The sequence below is a fragment of the Equus caballus genome, chromosome 13 (assembly GCF_041296265.1).
Source record: "Equus caballus isolate H_3958 breed thoroughbred chromosome 13, TB-T2T, whole genome shotgun sequence".
Classification (NCBI taxonomy): domain Eukaryota; kingdom Metazoa; phylum Chordata; class Mammalia; order Perissodactyla; family Equidae; genus Equus; species Equus caballus.
The window spans coordinates 28894308-28917445 of NC_091696.1; the positions used below are offsets into that span (position 1 = coordinate 28894308).

At 40.7% G+C, this 23138-nt stretch overlaps 1 long non-coding RNA gene and 1 pseudogene across 1 annotated transcript in view; one reads left to right on the top strand and one right to left on the bottom strand.

The window, feature by feature from the left end:
* The window catches only part of LOC111776210 (uncharacterized), a 52629-nt gene that overhangs the window by 25323 nt on the left and 4168 nt on the right, over nt 1-23138 (bottom strand). Inside the window, exon 2 of the long non-coding RNA XR_002812209.2 lies at nt 13786-13985. This is a non-coding gene — a long non-coding RNA (uncharacterized lncRNA). The remainder of the gene's footprint in view (nt 1-13785; nt 13986-23138) is intronic.
* LOC106781526 (calmodulin-like) lies at nt 17414-18123 on the top strand (annotated as a pseudogene).

Below are 23138 nucleotides of genomic sequence, written 5' to 3' on the forward strand. Positions count from 1 at the left end.
ACCTAACTTTCACATGAGAAGCTTGGTGAGACTGTGAATTCAACTCTTGTGGTAATTCAGCAACCCACACACTTAAATTTGTGCTCGATTTTCAACTATATCAGCCCTGTGGACATAAGAAATAAGAGATTCTTTTAGGTCTGTCACAACAACACTCAGGTTCTTTGATGGTGGCTTAAGCTGAGAGTTAAAGACCTGAGCTTGTTGTTTTTCTCTCTGTGACTGCTCAACGCACTCAGAAGAATCTCTCCCACACCACAGTCTTCATAGTCATCATTACTGTCATAGCTGTCGACTGCAGTAGCCACTTAGCCTCCAAGGCATGTGCTTCAGTTGGCATTTCATCACAATAAACAAGTGGTAGCTTGATTAATTGTGATGTGACTTCATGTCATAAATTACAAAAATGCCATTTTCCATTGACAAGAAGCTCAGCATTGCACTCAAGGCCAAAGGCATGACCAAACCCATCCCAAAATCCCATTTTTGTGGGTCTATCTCCTGGTACAAATTCTGTATCTGTCAGGGTCCAATCAGGAGACATAAATGATACAGAAGTTGAACAGGTAAAGTTTAATATAAAGAATTATTATAACAGAGGATCAGAGTGACAGGAGACTGAAAAGTAGAGAATTCAAAAGCATATGAGATTAGCAGATATAAAGAGTATCCCTAGGTTGAGATAGAGTGCCCAAGGAAGGGACCCCTTGCCCCTCCCCAGGGCTGAGATCCAGACCTCCTTGCCTCCTTGGAGTGGGCACAGTCATGGGAAATTGAAAGGCAGAGAAATTGTCATGGTGCAGCACTGGTGGAACAGGCTAGAAATCCACCCTCTGGAACTTGCTGGAAGTCCACCTTTCAGGGTCCTAGATTAAGCTGTTAATGAAGAGATGACTTCTACATTCTACTACAAAACCGCCCAAGGGAGGTGCTGGGGAAAGCTGCTAGTCACTAGGCGCTACTAACCAGCACGTGCTGCATGAGCCTGGCGCTGGCAAGCTCTTTGCCTGTGAAGATTAGTACACCAGAACCAGAAAGAAAAGCCCCTTCCTCTTGCAATGTCTCTCCAGCGCCCTCTACTGACAGTCTCTAATATTGTGTCGGGGGCAAAGGAAAGATTTAAAGGACCCATCTCCATGTTTGCAGAGCAGGCCATGAAGGGTGGATTCGGAGCTCAGAGGCAATCAATTGATAACTGATACATGATACATCATTTCCGCCTGCCAAGGAAAGAAGGGAAGAAAGAAGAATGGGAGGATGGGAAGAAGGAAAAGCAATCTGGCCCCTCCAGGTTCGCAGACCCAGTCTGAGAGGGTTAAAAGAAAGGCCCCTGTGACCACAAGTTAGGGCCAACTATAACTTAATGACAGCCACCCACCACTGAACCCTTGCTACTTCCAAGGAGTTGTCTGCATGTTTTGAGCCAGTTTTTTATCTCCCATGTTCCCCGGATGCTTCTCCGTGCTCTTTGTGTCCTAACCACAGGCATCTGCCCCTCACTTGCAGACAATAACCCCATCTCTTATTTCACAAAACTCAGAGATCATTACAGAAACTCCCTCAACTTTCTGTCCCTACTCTACATACCATCCTGTAGTCCACTTTTCCTCTTTCCCTCAGGTTATAAAGAAAGTGCTCCCCCATCTGCAGGATCTCCTCTCCTCCAGCCTCTTCTGGAACCTCACTTATGAACTTTCTTCCCACTTTCCTGTATCTTTAACCTGTCCTTTTTTTAGTTCCTTCCATTAGCATTTAAACTACTCACATCTCTTCCATTTTCAAAAGCCCTCCCTAAACTCACGTGTTCCTGCGGCTACCCCTTCCTTTCCTCCCCTTCATAGCCAGGTTTCTTCAGTGAGTTGTCTGTGCTCACTGTTTTCACCTTCTCACTTCCCATTCCCTCCTTAACCTGCTCAGTATGATTCTCACCAATGACCTCCAACGGCTTGAACCCATCAGACCCTTTCTAGAATTTACCTTGCTTGTCTCCTCAGTACCAGTCAACATTGTTGACCACACCCTCCCCATACATTTCTTCCTTTTGGTCTCCCCTCTACTTCTTCAACTCCCTCCTATCTCTAGCCCCGCTTGGTTATTTCTGCATTTGTTAATTTATATTCTACTATATACAGAAGGGTTTCTCTTCTCTGCATTTATGTGTTCATTATTTAGGTCTGTGTGGACTCATGAATTCCTATATTTTTCAATTGGTTTTAACCAATTATTACCATTGTTTACTTGATGGTCGAATTGTCCCAGATTTGGCAAGTGGGAGCTCCTTCAAATTACCTTCTGTGTCTTTTGACACGTTCCCATCACTATTTGAACATTTTCTTCACAACAAAATTTTCCAGGTCCATTTTGTACATTCTCTGCCCAAGTCTTGCCTGAAATTAGTCATTTCTCAAAAAGCTTTGGTTTCTTTTAGTGGAAAGTAGTATTTAGAAACCAAGATCTGGGCACTAGGAATGCTCACTGCTATTAGGTGTCACTGCTCCAAGGTCCTCTCAGGGAACAGAATAGAGAATAAATGTATGTATACACCCCCCCACACACACACACACACTTTTATATCAATACTTCTATCTCTCTCTCTCTCTCTACATTATAAAGCATGAATTTACACCAACAGTTCCAATTCCAAGCCAACACCAGAGGGGGAACATCTAGTTCCCCCTTTCCGCATTTGTATCTCTCTCTCCAACAGTGAGAAATCTAGCATCCAGGATCCTTTATATATATATATATATATTTCTACCTGCTCAATGCCTTGTATGTGGCAAGTTGCTGCCCTTGCCACTCTATTTCTGTGCTGTCCTCACATAAGCCACCATTCCCACCTCATTTGGGCTTATCAAGCCTAATTTTGGACTGAATATGAATGGAAGAAAGGAAAGGAGGAAGGAGAAGGAAGCAAGCAAGTGGAAAAGAAAGGAAGAAGCAAAGAAGGAAGTGAGGAAGAAAGAAAGGGAGAAAAAGAAAGAAAAGATGAAAAGGAGGAAGGAAAAGGAAGCTGCCCTCCCCCTCAGCTATAGGAGGCTTACCCTTCCTTTCCAGCCCCTCCAATGTTTGTGCACCTTACCCTACGACTTACGTATTTTCACTCCACACCCTTTCCATGGGTGAAGTCATCCCCTCACATGGCTTTCATCTATTTGATGATCAGATCAAAACACGCAACTCCATCCTATACTCTTCTGAGCCTCTAAACTTGCATATTTATCTGTCTGCTGGAATCCACACTAGCATGGCCGCAGTATTTCAAATTTAACATGTCCAAAAAGTCTCTTATTACAACTCTCCCCTAAATATGACCCTATTTCTGCATTTCTATCTCTGCGAAAAGCACAAACAGAAGAACCTGTTGCCAAAACAGAAACTGAGGCATTGCCTTTAACTCCATTCACCAACCCTCATGATTCTGTCTCTTCGGGATCTCCTATGTCCACTCATCGTCTCTGGAGTCTTCACTGCCTCTCCCCTCTTTGAGTCCCAGTACTTACACCAAGCCATCTGCTCCTATCAGTGCCTTCTCTGCACAGCAGCCTGAGTGATGTCTCCACTCCATGAATCTGATCATGTCACTCCCCCATTTAAATAGCCTCCCCTTGCTTTCTGGATAACAGTCCTTGCGCTGTTCTACCTCACAAAGCAGCAGCATCGTTTCCCCCTTACCATTTTATCTCCCATCTAGCCCTACTGAATCTCTTCTGCCCCCCAAAATGCCTCAAGCCCTGTCTTCAGGGAGCCTCTGGAGTGTGTTATCCCCTCTCCCTGGAACACTATTCTTAAACCCCTGCTCTCAACTTGGCTAGCTTCTGCTCATCTGATGCTTGTCAGCTTTGATATCACCTCCTCCTGGAAGCCCACCTTAATTCCCCAAACCTAGGAGAGATGCTCCTCCCATGAGTGAATGGAGATTAGGGAGTACATGTTATTCATGCTTAATTTCCCAGTGCTGAGCTCAGCACTTGGCCTTGTCAGCACAGTGACAAAAATAGTCACTGCGGCAGGCAGAATAATAGCCCCCCACTGAAGATATCATGTCCTAATCCCCATGTAACTATGTTACATTACACAGGAAAGGGGAATTAAATGTGCAGGTGGAATTAAGGTTGCTAATCAGCTGACCCTAAAATAAGATTATCCTAGTGGATAATCTTATCCAGGTGGGCCCAAAGTAATTCTAAGGGTCCTTTAAATGTGGAAGAGAGAGGCAAAAGAGGCAGAAGCAGAGGCGGCATCTTGAGAAAAACTCAACTAGCATTGCTAGCTTTAAAGATGGAAGCGGGCCCCAAGCCAAGAACGCGGGCAGCCTTTAGAAATGCAAAAGGAAGGAAAACAGATTCTTTCCTAGAGCTTCCAGAAAAGAACGCAGCCTGCCAGCACCTTGCTTTTAACCCAGTGAGAGCCCATTTTGGACTGCTGATCTCCAGAACTGTAACATAATAAATCTGTGTTGTTTTACACCACCAAATAAGAAACTAGTACAGGGGCCGGCCCCGTGGCCGAGTGGCTAAGTTTGTGCGCTCCACTGCGCCGGCCCAGGGTTTCGCTGGTTCGCTCATCAAGCCATGCTGAGGCAGCATCCCACATGCCACAACTAGAAGGACCCACAACTAAGAATGTACAACTTTGTACCGGGGGGCTTTGGGGGGAAAAAGGAAAAAAACCAAAATCTTAAAAAAAAAAAATTAAAAAAAACTAATACAGTTACTCACTCATTCAACAAATATGTTTAGAACCCCTACTCTGTGTCAGGTACTGTTTAGGCATTGGGGATACACCAATGAACAAAACAGGCTCATATTCCCCTGATAGACTTAGCAGAGTGCATTGAACTGAATGGAGAAAGGATTGGGCAGGTTCTACCAGCACAGACAGAAGGATTATTGTTGGGCAGAATAGAACAATACCAATTTTTTTCTTTCTTTCTTTCTTTTTCATTAGACTAGAAGAAAAAGTTAACCTTAGCAGTTCCTACTCTATAAAATAGGACACAAGGGCACCCACAGAAGAGTACCCACAGAGTGCTTCCTCAGTTGGGAGCTGTACAATTGCAATGACAGAAAACCCAACTTACAAAAAGAGGATGAATTGGCCTAGTAACCAAGAAGCAAGAACTGCTCAGTGGTTCAAAGTGCCTTTTCTCTCCATCTCTCTACTCTGCCTTCCACGGTGCTGGCTTCATTCATCCTCAGGACCCTCATGGTGATGACCTCTCCCATCCCCCAAATACACACAGCCAGTCAAACTTCCTCAGCAACAGCAGCTGGACCTTGTACAAGCTGTCTAGGAAGAGAGAGTCTGGCTCAGGAGCCAAGCTCTCTCACTGGACCAACCTGGGTCCATGCTCATTCTTGAACCAATCATTGTGGCCAAAGGCATAAGATATGCCAACTGAAAAGTGCCAACTGCAGGGGGACTCCAGAGAAATGGAGGCCTTTCAAGATAGGCCATATGAATAACGGGAGAGATAACTGACCAGGGACCCAGGGAAGGCTCTCTGAACAGGCCAAGGAAGCACAGAGGCTGGAAGGTTGGCTGATACTCCTGTCTGTGTTTTTTTCAGCCACAGTAGGTTGCCCAAGGAAGGCATTTAGGTGATCCAATCCAGGGTTGGGAATCTCTAGAGCAGGGCACTCAGGAGGACCAAGGAAGGGAAGCATGGTGGCTCTTGAGGTGAGGTTTGGCTAGCTAAGGGAGACCAGAAGGGGACTAATGGGCCAGGTCAAGGAGGTTGAAGGGTCGGTAGGATAAAGGAGTCAGGGAGGAAGGTATAACTAGAAAATAAGATATTAGAGTTCAAGGCTGGGGTAGAGGAGAGTTCCACTGGAAGGTATGACTCAGGGTATGGCATGGAAATGGGTTGCTCAGAGAATTAGAGGTGATAGTTGTTGAGATAATAATTGTCATCATGTTATAATAAGTACCTATTAGGAATTATTTATTTGTTTATGCCCAACTTTGAATCAGAAAGGATTTAAGGTGGCTCAAAAAGATACACAAACATGTCAAGATACAACAAGCTAAGGTGGGGTGGGATGATGATAAAAGGAGAAAATAAGGGCAAGCAAGTAAAAAGGAAACTAAGAGTGAAATTAGTATACAAAATCCATGCCACAAATTCCTATACACTATGTATGGAGGGCCACAGTTTTGACTCTAAGCTTTCCATTTGCCATTGCGAGGAAGGGAACAAAATAAGCAGTTCGCCAAGTGTCCTAAAGATAACATATACCAGCAAGCAATGAGAAATATAACCAGTGATGGTATTGACTTCAGAAAAAGTTTCCTGTGTAGGTCGTGGAGGGGAAAACCCCCACGACATCACAGGGGCTTGAAAGTCCAGCAGGCCTTGTTTCATCACATCCTGGTTCCAGCACTGAAACAACTTCATTAAGCTCTGTAAGCCTCAATTATCTCTTCTGATAAGCGTAATAATCCCCACCCTCCTTGGGCTGCTGTGAGGATAAAATGAGGGAATGTGTAAAGCACATTATATGTGAGCAATTCCTGGTAGCAATTGTGAGTGTCTCAAAAACAACTGATTAGTTCTCAGGTCTGTGTCTTACAGCCAGAGGTTTACAATCCGTTTACACTGCCCCCTATTGCATTTTTTGAACAATAGCAACCTTGGTTCATTTTGGGCTTAGAAAAAAATCAGTCTGGCTTCTGGTGGGTGGGTCCTCTCCCATCCAATTGAGTCTTCCCAACTGTGGAGCTTCCGTAGTGGATGGCAACTAATGAATCCAATCAAAACCCAAAGAGAGGCCAGCCCCGTGGCATAGTAGTTAAGTTCATGTGCTCTACTTCAGCAGCCCAGGGTTCGCTGGTTCAGACCCTAGGTGTGGACCTAGCACCACTCATCAAGCCATGCTGTGGAGGCATCCCACATGAAAGAACTAGAAGGACTTACAGTTAGGATATACAATTATGTACTGGGGCTTTGGGGGGGGCGGGGAAAGGAGGAAGATTAGCAACAGATGTTAGCTCAGGGCCAATCTTCCTCACCGAAAAAGCATACCTTAAAAAAAAACCAAAGAAAGGTTGATGATGGAAAGTAGAAAGAGAGACAAAGACCCCAAGAACAAGAGAGTAGCTAGCTGGACACTAGAATTCCTTACAGGAAGTCTCCCAGGTCTTCAGCTTGCCCGGCTCTTCCTTGCAACCTGAAGGGACCATATAGAATCAGTCCCTCAGAGAAACAGCACCACTTTCCCCAATCACCAAGCCACTGTCTGTGTGGGGGAGGCACACAAGGACATATCAGGAGCCAGGCCCTGTGCAGACAACTGTGCATATACTGCAAGGGAGGTGTTATTACCCCCATTTCATAGATGAGAAAACTGGGGCTCATAAAAAGTAAGTGAAAGTGGCAGAATCCAGATTTATGCAGTTAACGCCTTGAGTTGTTAGTATTTGTTTTTATATCCTTCTCTTCCACCACACTGTGAGCTAGTTGAGGTCAAGATCAGTCCTACTTAACTGTGTTTCCAGCTCCTGGCACAAAGCCTAGCACACAGTAGGCTTCCACTAAAGGCTGAATTAATTAGTCAATGATTTAACTAATGATGATCTATCCCAAACAGATACCATATCACATAATCACACCCAATACAAACACAAAGTTTAATGACCCTTGAGAATCACCCCCTGGCCCCAGTGCATCTTCTAAAGAATCTTAGGATCCCATGGAGCAGTCGAGGGACTCTTGGTGGAAGAAAATGCATTACTAAGAATGTCAGTCCATTGTGTTGGGACTTTCAACATCATTTCAGTGCATTGTATGCTTAAATTATTCAGGTCATGGAACAGTTAAGCAGATTCTTCTTATTACCTAAAATTATCCACCCCCCACTACAGAGTCCAGAGAATTGTTGTATATGATTTGAGTCTTTACGGTTTGTCCCCAGTAAGAAGTATGATGTATTTTAGGTCCCAGGAATCAAAGTTTCATGACCAGCTGATGTGCTGTGTTTTGTGCCCTGCAGGAAACCAATAACCCAGCTGCTCCTTGGTGTTGGCTCAATGCTCCTCCATGTCAGAGCTGATGGGCTCTATTCCTTCACCTCGGCCAAGCATTCCGAGAGTGCACTGGTCTATATATTAGAAAATCACTAACATTTTAAATTATGTGCTCGTTGCTATAAAGGCCCAGTAAGTACATTTACAATTTTCCTGTTTTTGTGAATTCTGAAGAAACCAAAACCACAAATCAAAACTGTTTTGTTTGTATTTAGCTACTTTCAAAAACAAAAATTGATAGCTCTGCATTAATTTATTACTTTATGGTTTATTAGAAAGTATTATCCTGCCTATTGGTTTATTTGGCCCTTGGAACAACATGTGAAGTATTATTATCCCCATTTTACAGGTGATAAGTCAAGGGTTCAAAAAGGTTTTGTAATTTGCCCAAGGTTATACAGCTAATAAATGGTAAATCCAGGACTAAAATCCAGGTCTTTGGATAGCAAATACCATTCTCTTTACACTGGAAAGAATCTTAGTAATATTTAACTCTGAGCCCAAATAAGAAACTGTAGCCCAGAGAGGCTAAATGAATTTCTCCAGGTCATGTGTCTGGCAGGGTCATTTGTGGCAGAGAAAAAGCATTCAGTCTCCATTCTTCACATTCTACCTTAAGGATCTGCCATGTTTGAAATCACACATATACCTAGAGGTATATAAATGACTTGAATTAATAATCATTTAGTGATTAGGCTGAGTAACCTGAAAGGTACAGGTCACATTCCTTTGTCACAAACCTCCAAGGGACTCTCCAAATATCTCAGCTGTACTAAGATATTGTACTGAACAATGCTTAAAAATCTTGGGCTGAAACCATCTTTGGACAGTACTGGGATATTCCTGTGGTGCTCAAATAGTATGTATTTTTCTATAATTTGGACAGTGAAATTGATACTACAGGGATTTTGTGTTTGCTATGCCTGATGCAAGGCAGATATGGTCTAAGAGAATAAAATCTATGGACACTCAGGAAAGGAGAGACCTAAAGAAACTTCTTTGATAGAAATACAGTGAGTATTATTTTGATGTATGCTATGGAAATTCAAGACACATCCCATTACTCCATTTGTCCTGAAAGGCAGCTACTACTTATAGAGCACTTACTTTATGCCAATCACCAACCTAAGCACTTTAAATGTATCAGATAAATCCCGTTTGCCCCTGTTGCTCCCTCTCTTGGGTCATACAGCAATCTAGGATTATCTGGCAGGGGTTTGGGCAGTGTGACTCTCCAGCCACCACACTGTGTTCGGTTTCCACGATACCCACCCCCACTGCCAGCTCCATGGGTGGACTGAACTTTCTCAGGAGCCATGTGGCAGTAAAGCACAGGGCCCGGACCCTCACTAAATCCAACCCAGAGGCCATCCCCAATACTCCACCTCTGGAGTTTGCCAGCTCCACTTCCTCCCCCCTCAGTACAGTCTCTTTGAACTGTCTGAACTCCCCCAAACAAAAGCCTTATGAGTCGGGGGAAGTAGGGTAAGGGCTCCTGGCACTACAAATTTTCCCTCGACTTAGGCTCGGCAAATTAAGCAAATAGGATGCCCAGCTAAATTTGTATGCCAGATAAATAACAAATAACTGGGAGTGGAGGGCATACTCACACTAAAAAATTATTGGTTGTTTCTCTAAAATATGAATTTAACTGGGCATCCTGTATTTTACCTGGCAACCTTACCATCACTCCCCCTTCCTCCAGCTTTGCAGCATAAAAGCCATCAGGAACCCTCTAAGGATGGAGAGCCCAAACTCAGAACACAGAGGCTTCTTGGATGGGGAAGCAAAGAACGTAAACATATCTCACCTTGGTTTGAGTCTCTTATGGCAATAGACTAAAGCATGCATGAACAGCTCAGTGATTACCCTGCCACTGAGGCCAGGTGATAGCTAATGGCAAGATTTTTAGAATACCGTCTCTGTGACAAGGCAAATTTGACATTCTAACCTAGAGCAGGCTCTTGATAGTCAGAGGTCTAGTCCTGAGACCTTCCCAAATTCCCAAATTCATGAATACCACTTTAGTGTAAAGTTTAGTTGAAAATTTTAAGTTAGCCTTCAGACTCTTAGTGATTCCTGTACATACAGGACGAGAAAGTCCATTATGAAACAGCCTTCCGGCTAAAAATGATTAGATGCCTGTTAGCTTTTCCTTAACTTTAGTCACCAGATCTAGCCCTGATTTTCATTTCAGGCCATTTTTTGTTAAGAAATATGTTTTATCACTTCACACCAGCAGGATTACTATAATAAAAAAGACAGATAATAACAAATGTTGGCAAGGACGTGTTGGAATTGGAACCCTCATGCATTGCTGGTGGGGACACAAAATGGTGCAGCTGTTTTGGAAGACACTCTGCCAGTTTTTCTGAAGGTTAAATATACAGTCATCATATGAAGCAATAATTCCACTCCTAGAAACACACACAAGAGAAATGAAAATAAATGTTCACACAAAAACTTGTACATGAATGTTCATAGCAGCATTTTTCATAATAGCCAAAAAGTGGAAATAAACCAAATGTCTCTCAACTGATGAAGGAATAAACAAAATATGGTATACTCAAACAATGGAATATTATAAAAGGAATGAAATACTGATACATGCTATAACATAGATGAACCCTGAAAACATTATAAGTGAAAGTAGCCAATCACAAAAGACCACATACTGCACAATTTCATTTCTTTGAAACATCCAGATTGGGCAAATCTGTAGAGACAGAAAGTAAATTAGTGGTCGCCTAAGGCAGGGCTCAGGTGAGTTGGGGAAAGAGGAGGCAATGGCCCAGGGGTGCGGATTTCTTTATAGGGTAATGAAAACGTCCTAAAATTGATCATAGTGACAGATGCACAACTAGGAATATTCTAAAAACTACCGAATTGTATACTTTAGGTGAACTGTATGGTATGTGAATTACGTCTCAATAAAACTGTTATAAAAAAGCAAAGCAAAGCAAGTTTTTATCACTTTGTGACTGTGACCAAGTTTGAGGAGGAGTAGAGAACAAAAGAGCACTGAGATGTGATGCTGGGTGGCCGGTTGGGCTCAATCACCAGCTAAGTGGCTTCTGAAACTTCACTAATAAAATCACAATTCTGGAGGGCAGTCATGCGGAGTCAAACCATGAATGCTAAATCCGTTACACATTCCAGTAGTCTACTTTTTTTTATGTGTCTTCTAAGGAAAAAAATTTAAAGTGCCTAAATAGCAAGTAGTCTGAAATGATAGCAGCTGTTTATTAAAGACTATTTTAAAAAACGACATCTTCTTCAATAATGACACTCAGAATCTTCCATGTTAAAGATGCTCTAATTTCACATTTGCTCAAGTATTGATTTGATTTAACCAATATGACACCAATCTAGGATAAAGTGTGCAAACAACATAATTTCATTTCCTCATTAATCAAAACTGATAAAGGAAAAAGTTAATTAATGAGGGAACCAATAGGATGTTACAAGCTGTTCAAAGAATTCCAAAAACCACATGTATACAAGACTATCAAGAATGATGAAATAACCTCGATTAATAGATGAAAAAAACTGATTAGACAGGCAATGACTGTGCAAGAGTCCCTTATGTTAGCAACACAAACTCGAGTGCATGGCTGGGGTGTTGAAAGGGCTGTGTAACCAAAGATGGACTGGTCCGACTTGAGATGTCTTTCATCTAGCTTCCCACACTTGGTAGGATTGGGAAAGGCAGTATTGTTTTTCAAAATCATTTAAGAATTTCACAAGAATAAAACCCAACCTTGACTTCTGTCTTTCCTCACACCCGACATCCAGTCTGTCAGGAAACCCTGTTGATGATCTTCAGAATGTATCCAGGATCTGACCGCTCCTCACCACTGCTAGGACCCTGGTCAGAGCCACTATCATCTCCCACCCAGACATTGCTACAGCTTGGTCTCTCTGCTCCTACCCGAATCTTCCTGCAGTCTCTTCTCAACTCAGCAGCCAGAGGATCCTTTTAAATCAGGACACACACAAAATAAATAAATAAAAAATAAATCAGGACACAGATCATGTCACCTCTATGCTCAGAACCCTCTTGTGATTTCCATCTCAGTCAGAGTAAAAGCCAAAGTCCTGGCAATGACCTCCAGGGGCTCAAGTAATCTGCAGTGACCCTGGCTGAACGACTCTCTGGCCTCCTCCCCTACTTCTCTCTCTGCTCCACTGGCCTCCTTCCTGAGCCCCAGACACACCCGACAGCTCCCTCCTTGGGCCTTTATTCTGTTCCTTCTGCCTGAAATGCTTTTCTCCCAGTTAGCCACTTGGTTGGCTCCTTCACCTCCTTCAAGCCTTTGCTTAATTTTCACTTTAATGGGGCAAACCCTGACCACTCTATTTTCTATTGCTCTCTGTGCCCATTCCCGCCATTAATTTCCAATTCCTGCTGTAACAAATTAACATAAACTTACTGGCTTAAAACAACACAAATTATCTCACAGTTCTGGTGGTCAGAAATCCAAACGAGGTCTCGGAGGACTAAAATCAAGGTGTCAGCAGGGCTGCATTTCTTCTTGAGCACTACACTCATTTCCAGATGCTTTCTAGTCTTATCCGGATTGATGCCAGGCACCTCCAAGAGAATAGCTCCCCAGCTATATTCATTATATGCACATACGAAACAGATCCCTTTTTTCTCATCAAGACTTCCTACTCTTCCACTGTCCACATCAAACCAGTCATAACAAACCTTATTGACTTTACCTTCTAAGAATCTCTGGATGGTTTCTCTTCCATTCCACTTTTATATATATATATATATATATATATATATTTTTTTTTTTTTTTTTTTTGAGAAAGCTCAGCCCTGAGGTAACATCTGCCAATCCTCCTCTTTTTGCTGAGGAAGACTGGCCCTGAGCTAACATCCGTGCCCATCTTCCTCCACTTTATATGTGGGACGCCTACCACAGCATGGTGTGCCAAGCAGTACCATGGCTGCACCAGGGATCCAAACTGGTGAAGCCCAGGCGGCCAAAGGAGAACGTGCGAACTTAACCGCTGCGCCACCGGGCCAGCCCCTCTTCCATTCCACTTTTAACCTCTCGGCTATTGCAACTGAAATTTTGGAGTCCAATGTGCGAAAATTATTAAAATTTTAGTAGATAGTACCTATCTAATTTCCTGCCTTTCTCGGTGTTTCTCTCCCTCCCTCCTTCCTTCTTCTTTCTCTTCCCATCCAATCCATTGTCCATGCTGCCACCAAAGTTATCTTTCTAAACAGCAGATTTGGTTGCTACTCCGCCACTTCAGAATCTTTGGTTGATCCCTGTGGTCTCTAAGAAAAAGCCCCATCTTAACACTGCACACAAGTCCCTCCTCATCTGACCTACCTGCCCTCTTCACTGCACAGAGAGGCGGCGCCTGGTGCTTGTGAACAGAGCAAGCTCTAAAGTCGGACCACACACTAAATTTGACTCAGTCTTAATATCTGTATGAACTTGGGCAAATCACTCATTATCCCCAAGTCTTAATCACCTCATCTGTAAAATGGGGATAATTTTGGCACCTACCTGTGTTTTTTGTGAGGAGTAATGAAATAGTGTGCTTGATGTTATTGTAGTTATTGTCATTATTCTCTTTCCAAAGCATTCCAGGCACACTTAACACACCAATCCCTGAACAAAGTGTGCCATCTTAATTGTCTAGGCCTTTCCAGTGCTATTTTTCCTGTCTGGTTGGCTCCCTCCACCCCCCATTCCATTTCCTCTTTGCCTCCATGTATTTCTTCCTTACCTTTCAAGATCCAGCATAAATGTCGTCTTATCTGTGGGGCTTTATCTCACTCTCCCAGGCAGTTTCCAATAGCATTTGATTTATGCACTATTATTTGATCATTCTTGAGTTACTCCCATGAATGGCATGTTGCCTTGTCAATCTTTCTTCCTCAACTGTGAAGCCCAGGTTACAGCCGCTTGGAAGGGATAAAAGACATCCTGAATAAAAAGAGGGAGTACACAGACAGATAAGTACTTAAAAGTTTTTACTGGCATGAGAAAAGTTACCAAAATTCAAAAGTTTCTGGGGAAAACTTAGGGAGGAAAATGTTGCCAGGAAATGGGATAAAGGTTTACTTTTTAATTATGTAATAGCAAATTTCAAAAGAGCCTAAATGTCCACAGGGCCTGGTTAATAAATTGTGAAACATCCATATTATGAAACACTATATGACCATGAAAAAGATTAAAGTAGATCAGTAGGTATTAGCATAGATGTCCATGATATATTAAGGGGTGAAAATATGAAGTGAGATCTGCTTTGTGAGTGTGTATCTGGAAGAATATGCTCCAAATTGTTAACAGTAATTATTTCTTAAAATAAGGGCATGGAGCTAAGGAGTGGAGGGAAAATTTTCACATCTTCATTTAAAAGTAAGCATTTACTATTTTTATAATTTAAAAAAATATTAAATAAATAGATCTTCAAACTGATACATTAAATCTATAAATAGATGCGGGGAAAACATGGACAGATAATTTAGAAAAAATTGATCTAATTAACATAAGGAAAAATAGTGAATTTTGACAAACAAGTAAAAATAATAGTGAGGTCTTTTATCTCTACAAAATAGTCAAACTAAAAATAACCTATTTCATTATAATACCTCATGCTGGCAAAGGTATACTGAAATGGACACTTTCTTGTACTATAGTACAAATTTTAACTTTTAATTAATTTAAATTTAATTTTTAATTAATTTAAATTTTATATAAGCTTTTAGGAATAAAGCTTGGCAATTTGTATATATGTTCATGTCATATGACACAGTAATCTCACCTCCAGAAATATAATTTTTGGAGATAAATCAACCTAAAGTAAAGGTCATATGCACAAAGACAGTGAAAATCTGGGAGCAATTTGAGGTAGAGTGGTTAAGTAAAATAAGGGACAGTCGTGGGGAATTAAACAATCTATGTTATTTACAGGCACCCAGCAAAAGCTCAGTTCACGTTAGCTATGGCTTTTATTACTATGGCAATTCCACTCAATTAAAAATGCCTGTCATTAAAAGTTAACATTGTCAAGTCTATGGACAACAATGTGTCCTAGAGTATAGCTACATAAAAACATATGTAACGTTAAAATATTGAAAATGAAAATACAAAATGATTATGGATGTGCTAGGATCAGAGTAGGGGTGATTCTTTCATTTTCTCATGTTGTCCAAACTCTTGATAATATAGCTATATACATCTATAATTTAAAAATAAATTTTAGGGCAGGCCCGGTGGCCGCAGCAGTTAAGTGCGCACGTTCCACTTCGGCGGCCTGGGGTTCGCTGGTTCCGATCCTGGGTGCGGACATGGCACTGCTTGGCATGCCATGCTGTGGTGGGCGTCCCACATATAAAGTAGAGGAAGATGGGCACAGATGTTAGCTCAGGGCCAGTCTTCCTCAGCAAAAAGAGGAGGATTGGCAACAGTTAGCTCAGGGCTAATATTCCTAACAAAAAAAGAGAGAAAAAAATAAAATAAATGAAAATAAAAATAAATTTTAAATATGTTTGAGCGCATTATTCACCTAGCCTCAAGCCCAAATTTAAAAAGTCACATATAGGGGTCGGCCTGGTGGCGCAGCGGTGAAGTTCGCACCATCCGCTTCTCAGCGGCCCGGGTTTGCAGGTTCAGATCCCGGGTGCGGACATGGCACCACCTGGCATACCATGTTGTGGTAGGAATCCCACGTATAGGGTGGAGGAAGATGGGCACGGATGTTGGCTCAGGGCCAGGCTTCCTCAGCAAAAAGAGGAGGACGGGCAGTAGCTAGCTCAGGGTTAATCTTCCTCAAAAAAAAAAAAAAAAAAAAAGTCACATATACTCCCAAAGTTAATATTATCAAAATGTTCAGAGCCTAGTAAAGATATTTAGAGCTATACCGAGTTTGTCACACACTCAATTGTGGCACTCATAATATGAAGAATAAAGTTAAATTCTAAGAATTACATCAGTAAATGTTAACACAATGAAAGACATCTATGAAAAAAAACCTAGCCTAGGAAACTCTTTGAAATCTTAATGGTGGCTTGAGATACACCTGAATCCAGATAAGATGACTAGAAACAAGTCATAAATGTAGATGAAAAAAGTTGTAGCTGAATTAACTTACTGAAATTTGGACAAAGACTAGAATAGCAGAGATGTGTGGGCGAGGTTAGTGGTTCAAACTTGAGTAATACACTTACATCTTGTAAAGGAAAAATTATGACCCTCAAATGTTGACCTATATTATTTTTTATTATGTTATTACTTTAATATGTACAAATGGAAAACTAGATATAAATGCCTTATTCTTATAGCTCCTCATACAAGTATAAAACCAAAGCAAATTTTAAAATTGAATATAATTATACAAAACTAGTAAAATTAAAATGAATATTAATGAGCATTAATTTAAGATGATGGATGATGTTTTCTGAAAAGGAAATTCAAATTAAACCCATGAGATACCATTTCCTACACACTAGAATGGCTAACATTAAAAACAATGACAACACCTACCACCTGTTGGCAAGGAAGTGAAGCAACTGGAATATTTACACATTGTTGGAATCTTTAAAATGGTAAAAAGCTTTGAAAAACCTGGTAGTTTATCATAAAGTTAAATATCACCTACCATATGACTCAGCAATTTCACTCCGGGATATTTTCTAGAAGAAAAGTGAAAATATATGTACACAAAAAGACTTGTACAAAGTCTTTTTATTCACACTATCTTTATTCTTTCTTTTTTTGTGAGGAAGATTGGCCCTGAGCTAACATCTGTTGCCAATCTTCCTCTTTTTGCTTGAGAAAGACTGTCTCTGAGCTAACATCCGTGCCAGTCTTCCTCTACTTTATGTGGGATGCTGCCACAGATGGCTTGATGAGCGGTGCTAAGTCGACACTGGGGATCTGAACCTACGAACCACGGCTGCTGAAGTAGTATGCAAGAACCCAACCACTACGCCACTGGGCCAGCGCCCCCTCTTCATTCTTAATAGCCAAAGATTGGAGACAACCCAATGTCCATCAATACGTGAGTGAATAAAACAAATATGGCATGTTCATACAGCAGACTTGTACTCAGCAATGAAAAACAGGAGAATATCAAAGCCTGATAGTGCAGAGCCAGCTCCTGGCTGTCTGGAATGACATCTTCTTTCTCCTTGGTGTGGTGACCAATGCACCAATGCATTTGTCAAATACACCAAAGTATTTGTCACAACCAAATGAATGCATACATAAGCTTTTCGCATGTTATTGTATATAAATTTTACCTTAAAAAATATATAAACATTAAGAAATAGCATTACAGAAAGTCTGAATAAAGCTAATGAGCTGAATGTGTGTGTGATTGTCACTTAAAGACAAGTAGCACTGGCATCATGGTTGACCAACTGAAGGGAAAATGGACTGCAGAATTCAAAGAAGTTTTTCACTATTTGACAAGGACGGTGATGGACATCAAAAGTTTGGAAACGGGCCTGCCCAGTGACTCAGCAGTTAAGTGTGCACGTTCCGCTTTGGTGGCCTGGGGTTCGCTGGTTCTGATCCCAGGTGCGGACATGGCACCGCTTGGCAGGCCATGCTATGGTAGGTGTCTCACATATAAAGTAGAGGAAGATGGGCACAGATGTTAGCTCAGGGCCAGTCTTCCTCAGCAAAAAAAAAAATAAAAGAGGAGGATTGGCAGCAGATGTTAGATCAGGGCTAATTTTGCTAAAAAAAAACCAAAACGTTTGGAAATGATGATGAGGTCTTGGGCAAAATGCCATAGAAGCAAATTTTCAGGATAAATTAATGAAGCAAATGATGATGAAAATACTGCAATTGACTTTCTGGACTTTCTGACAATGATGACAAGAAAAATGAAAGAAACAGAGACAAAGAGTAAAGAAGAAATTAGAGAAATATTTCTTGTATTTAATAAGGATAACCTGGCTATCTTAATGCACCAGAAGTACGTCACACGATAAAACACCTTGGAGAAAATTTAACAGATGAAGAGGTTGATGAAATGATCAGAGAAGCAGATATTGACAGTGATAGTCAAGTAAACTATGAAGAATTTATGTCAATGATGTCACCAAAGTGAGAGAACATTGTACAAAATGTGTTGAAGTTCTTACACAAAAATGTTTATTTGTTTTCTTTTTCCTTTGTAAAAGGTTCTTCTTGCTGTCAAACGAATATGCATGAGTAGTCATTAAGACTTATTCCTCTATGTTTTTTTTTCCTTATCTTACTATCATTGTCTGGTACCTTATTTTAGAAAATGCATCAAGTAGCAAGTTGCACGTGGCTTACTAAATTAGTGGTTCTTGAAATTTTGGGGTTCAGCATCCCTTTACCTTTTTAAATTTTATTGAAGATCTCTAAAACTTTTTGTTTATATGAATTATATCTGCTAAAATTCACCATATTAAAAATTAAAACAGAATTTTTAAATATTTATTCATTATAAAATAATAATGAAACCATTACATGTTGACACAAATAATATATTTTTAAAATAACTATATTATCCAAGACAAAAAAATTAGTGAGAAAAGTGGACTCATTTTACATTTTGGCTTATCTCTTTAATGTCTGGCTTAAAAAAAGACAGCTGAACTCTCATATCAGCATCCAATCTGTTGTAATCTCACATTTCATATAGCCTCTGGAAAATTCCATTCTACATTAGTGAGATAATGAGAGTGAGAGGCAGACAACGTCTTTAATATTGTTATCAAAAACGTTTTCACCTTGTGGGACCCCCGCTCACACTTGGAAAATCACTGATCTAAACCCTTTGACACATCTAAACTTAGATGGAGTTGGTCAAATGAAAGAACACCTAGGTTATGCTTTTATAAAAACAGTTTTCTTTAGAAACAGTCAGCCTACTGTTGAAATGTAGAGTTTGAATCCTGCCTGAACTATGGAGAACCTACAATATATACTTAAAGTTGTGCTATTGCAAAATGGGTTTATTATCCAGGTACTTACGCAGCATGATTTTGTACTGCTGGTCTTATACCAGAAACTTTGTCGTCTATCGTTACTTGTTTTTTAAGCTTTGGCTTTTAAAGAAAATCTGCTTATGGCACTATTTACCTCAAACAAGTTATATATTTGATTTCCAATTTAAAAGTTACAATTAGCTTTGTGAGAAACTGCCATATTGTCTTCCAGAATTACTGTACATTTTACCTTCCCACCAGCAATGAATGAGAGTTCGTTTGCTCGACAGCCTCGCTAACATTTGGTGTTGTCAGTGTTTTGAAGTTCAGCCATTCTAATAGGTGTGTAGTGGTATCCTGTTTTAATTTGCAGTTTCCTATGATGTTGAGCATATTTTCCTATGCCTATTTGCCATCTGAGTATCTTCTTTGGTGAGGTGTCTGTTCAGAACTTTTGCTCATTTTTAATCCGTGTGTTAGTTTTCCTATTGTTGAGTTTAAAGAGTTCTTTATATATTTTCGATACCAGTCCTTTATCAAATATGTGTTTTGCGAAGATTTTCTCCCAGTCTTTGGCTTTTTTGTTTATTGTTAACAGTGTCTTTCACAGAGTAGAAGTTTTTAATTTTAATGAAGTCTAACTTATCAATTTTTTCTTTCATGGATCATATTTTTGGTGTTGTATCTAAAAACTCATCATCAAGCCCAAGATTAGCTAGATTTTTCACCTATGTTATCTTCCACAAGTGTTATAGTTTTGCCAGAGGTTGGGCTGAGGGGAAGGACAAATAAGTGGAGGACAGGGGATTTTTAGGGCAATGAAATTATTTCCTATGATACAGTAATGATGGACACATGTCATTATACATTTTTCAAAACATATATAATGTACAACACAAAAAGTGACCCCTAATGTAAATTATTGGACTTTAATTAATAATAATGTATTGATATTTGTTCATCAATCATAACAAATGTACCGAACTAAAACAAGATGTAAATGTAGGGGAAACAGTGGGAGAGGGGGGTATGTGGGAACTCTCTCTACTTTCTGATCGATTTTTCTGTAAACTTAAAACTGCACTAAAAATAAAGTCTATTAATTTTTTTAAAATTATACTTACCTCCACAACTACTGCAGAATAAACAAGCATTCCAAAATGAAATTAATAAATTCAAGTGAGGCTTTGTTCATTCATGATTATCAGAACTCATATGTGGGGCTGCCCCACAGCTGAGTGGTTAAGTTCGCACACTCTGCTTCAGCGGCCCAGGGTTTCGCTGGTTCGGATCCTGGGTGCCAACTTGGCACCACTCATCAGGCCACGCTGAGGCGGTGTCCCACATGCCACAAGTAGAAGGACCCACAACTAAAATATGCAACTATGGACTGGGGGCATTTGGGGACAAAAAACAGAAAAAGAAAAAGAAGATTGGCAACAGCTGTTAGCTCAGGTTCCAATGTTTAAAAAAAAAAAAGAACTCATACATTACCAACACTGGCCATAGGCAATTTTTGAAAGCCCGTTTGAAAGGATCAACTCTTTATCTTAGTGGAACTGTACTGTTCACTTTAAGATATGGTTAGGATTGTGGCATATTGAAATCTGCCTGAAGATGATTATCCAATCCAAGTTATGCTGGAATTGGGAACAGAGAGTTTATTCATAAAGTGTTTACTACTTCACTTACTGTTGTGAACTATTGCCAGTTGGCACTTACAAAACAAAAGCTTCACCTTAGAGCTACCAGCAGTGCAGGGTGGCGTCTGGGGCATAGGTTTGGAGGTCAACATGCTGGGCTATAGGTGCTGAATGGAACACATCTGTCTATCATTTTTCTCTATTCCAGCTACTGGGAAACTTTGGTTCATCCAGCTTGACAGGATATCATTTAGCTTTCACTTGCCAAAAACCACAAATGCAAGAATGGCCATAAGACAGTGACGTCAGCATCACGGTGGAGTGAGTTCTCCTGGCAATCCAGCCCCTCCACCACACAACAAAAAAGACATTCATACTCCAACAGAGGACATCCACACAACACAAAAGATGTCTGAGAAACCCACACAGCCACACATCGGAGGGTGGAGAGGCTGGAGACTCCCTCTGATGAGGTGGAATGGGGTAAGAGAAAACTTCGCTCCCCCTGCAAAAGACTGCAATCTGGTACTTCATGTAGCCTCCAAGAGGGAAGGAAGTGGGGAGGGGACGCTCATTCACTGGAACATCAAAGATCCCCAAGGTCCCTTGTAGCCTAGGGGAAAGCCCCTACTGAGGTGACAGCTCATCAAGCCAACACCCCAGGAGAGCAGATAGCTAGAGCAGAATGAGTAAGCCCACAAGAGCATGCAGAAGAAAGCTCCCCTCCCCCCCACCCACCCAGAGCTGGCTCCAGTGCCTGGGATCCCTGGGATCCTGGTGGAATTCAGAGGGCTGAGAATACACAGCTCTTGACCCTCATCCAGTGGTGATAGGTGGTAATTGTGACCAAACGATGTCAGGATGTGAAAGAACAAAGTCACGCCCTCCAGCATTATAAAAAATTATGTTAAATCTCCATACGAGAGAGAAAATGACAAGTACCCAGAAATCAGTCCTGAAGACACAGAAATATGTAATCTAAATGACAGAGAATTCAAAATAGGGATCATCAAAAAATTCAACGAGTTAAAAGAGAATGCAGAGAAACATTTCAATGAGTTCAGGAGCTACTTCACAAAAGAGATTGAAACTATAAAGAAGAATCAATGAGAAATATTAAGATGAAAGACACAATTGATGTGATAAAACAAAATATGGATTCCCTGAAAACTCAAGGGGACATCATAGAGGAGTGAATCAGCATAATCAAGGATAGACATATTGAAATGCTCCAGACAGAGGAGGAGAGAGAACTAAGACTAAAAAGAAATGAAGCATTTTTCCAAGAAATATCTAACTCAATTAGAAATGCAACATAAGAATTATAGGTATTCAAGAAGGAGAAGAGGAGAATGTAGCAGAAAGCTTGTTCAAAGAAATAATGGCAGAGAACTTCCGAAACCTAGGGAAAGAGAAGGAAATCCATGTGGAAGACACTACCAGATCTCCTAAATATGTCAATGTAAAAAAGACCTGCTGAAAGAAATAGAGTAGTAAAACTGGCAAAATTGAATGACAAAGAAAAAATACTAAGGGCAGCAAGGCAGAAGAAAATAATCTACAAAGGAACCCCTACCAGGCTTTCAGGGGATTTCTATGCAGAAATTTTACAGGCTAGGAGAGACTGGAATGACATATTCAAATCTTTGAAGGACAAAAACTTTCAGCCAAGAATACTCTATCCAGCAAAAATATCCTTCAGATATGATGGAGAAATAAAAACTTTCCTGGATAAACAAAAGCTAAGGAAGTTTGTAACCACAAGACCTCCCTATAAGAAATCCTCAAGAAGGCCCTCATACCTGGAAAAAAAAAAAAAGGCAGAAAGGGGTTACAAAGCACAGAGTAAGGAGATAAATAGGTAGACAAAATCAGAAAATTGTAGGTATACATCAGAACAAGTTGGCAAAAACTCAATTATAACATTATAGATAAAGGGAAGGAAAACACCAAAAACAAAGATAATCTTGTCATTTTAACCACAGACTCACAAAACCAGATGGAATAAGATGTGAAAAAAACAACTTAGGAGGGGAAGAGGAAAGGGACTGAATCGGTTTAGTCCAAGGAAATAAGAGGCCATCAGAAAACAGATCTGGGGCTGGCCCTGTGGCCGAGTGGTTAAGTTCGTGTGCTCCACTGCAGGCGGCCCAATGTTTCGTTGGTTTGAATCCTGGACGCAGACATGGCGCTGCTCATCAGGCCATGCTGAGGCAGCGTCCCGCATGCCACAACTAGAAGGACCCACAACGAAGAATATACAACTATGTACTGGGGGGCTTTGGGGAGAAAAAGAAAAAAAATAAAATCTTTATAAAAAAAAAGAAAACAGACTATCTTATCTCGAAGATTTTGAATACAAACTGCATGGTAACCACTGGAAAAAAAGACACAAATAATAAATAATGATAAAGCTCTATGCTGGAGCAGTCCTTCCCTAGTTATCTGGGTCTACTCTGAGCCTTGAGATCAACCTAAGGTGAAAGCTGATGGTCTTTGCAGGTCTTTTCTGAACAGGTGAC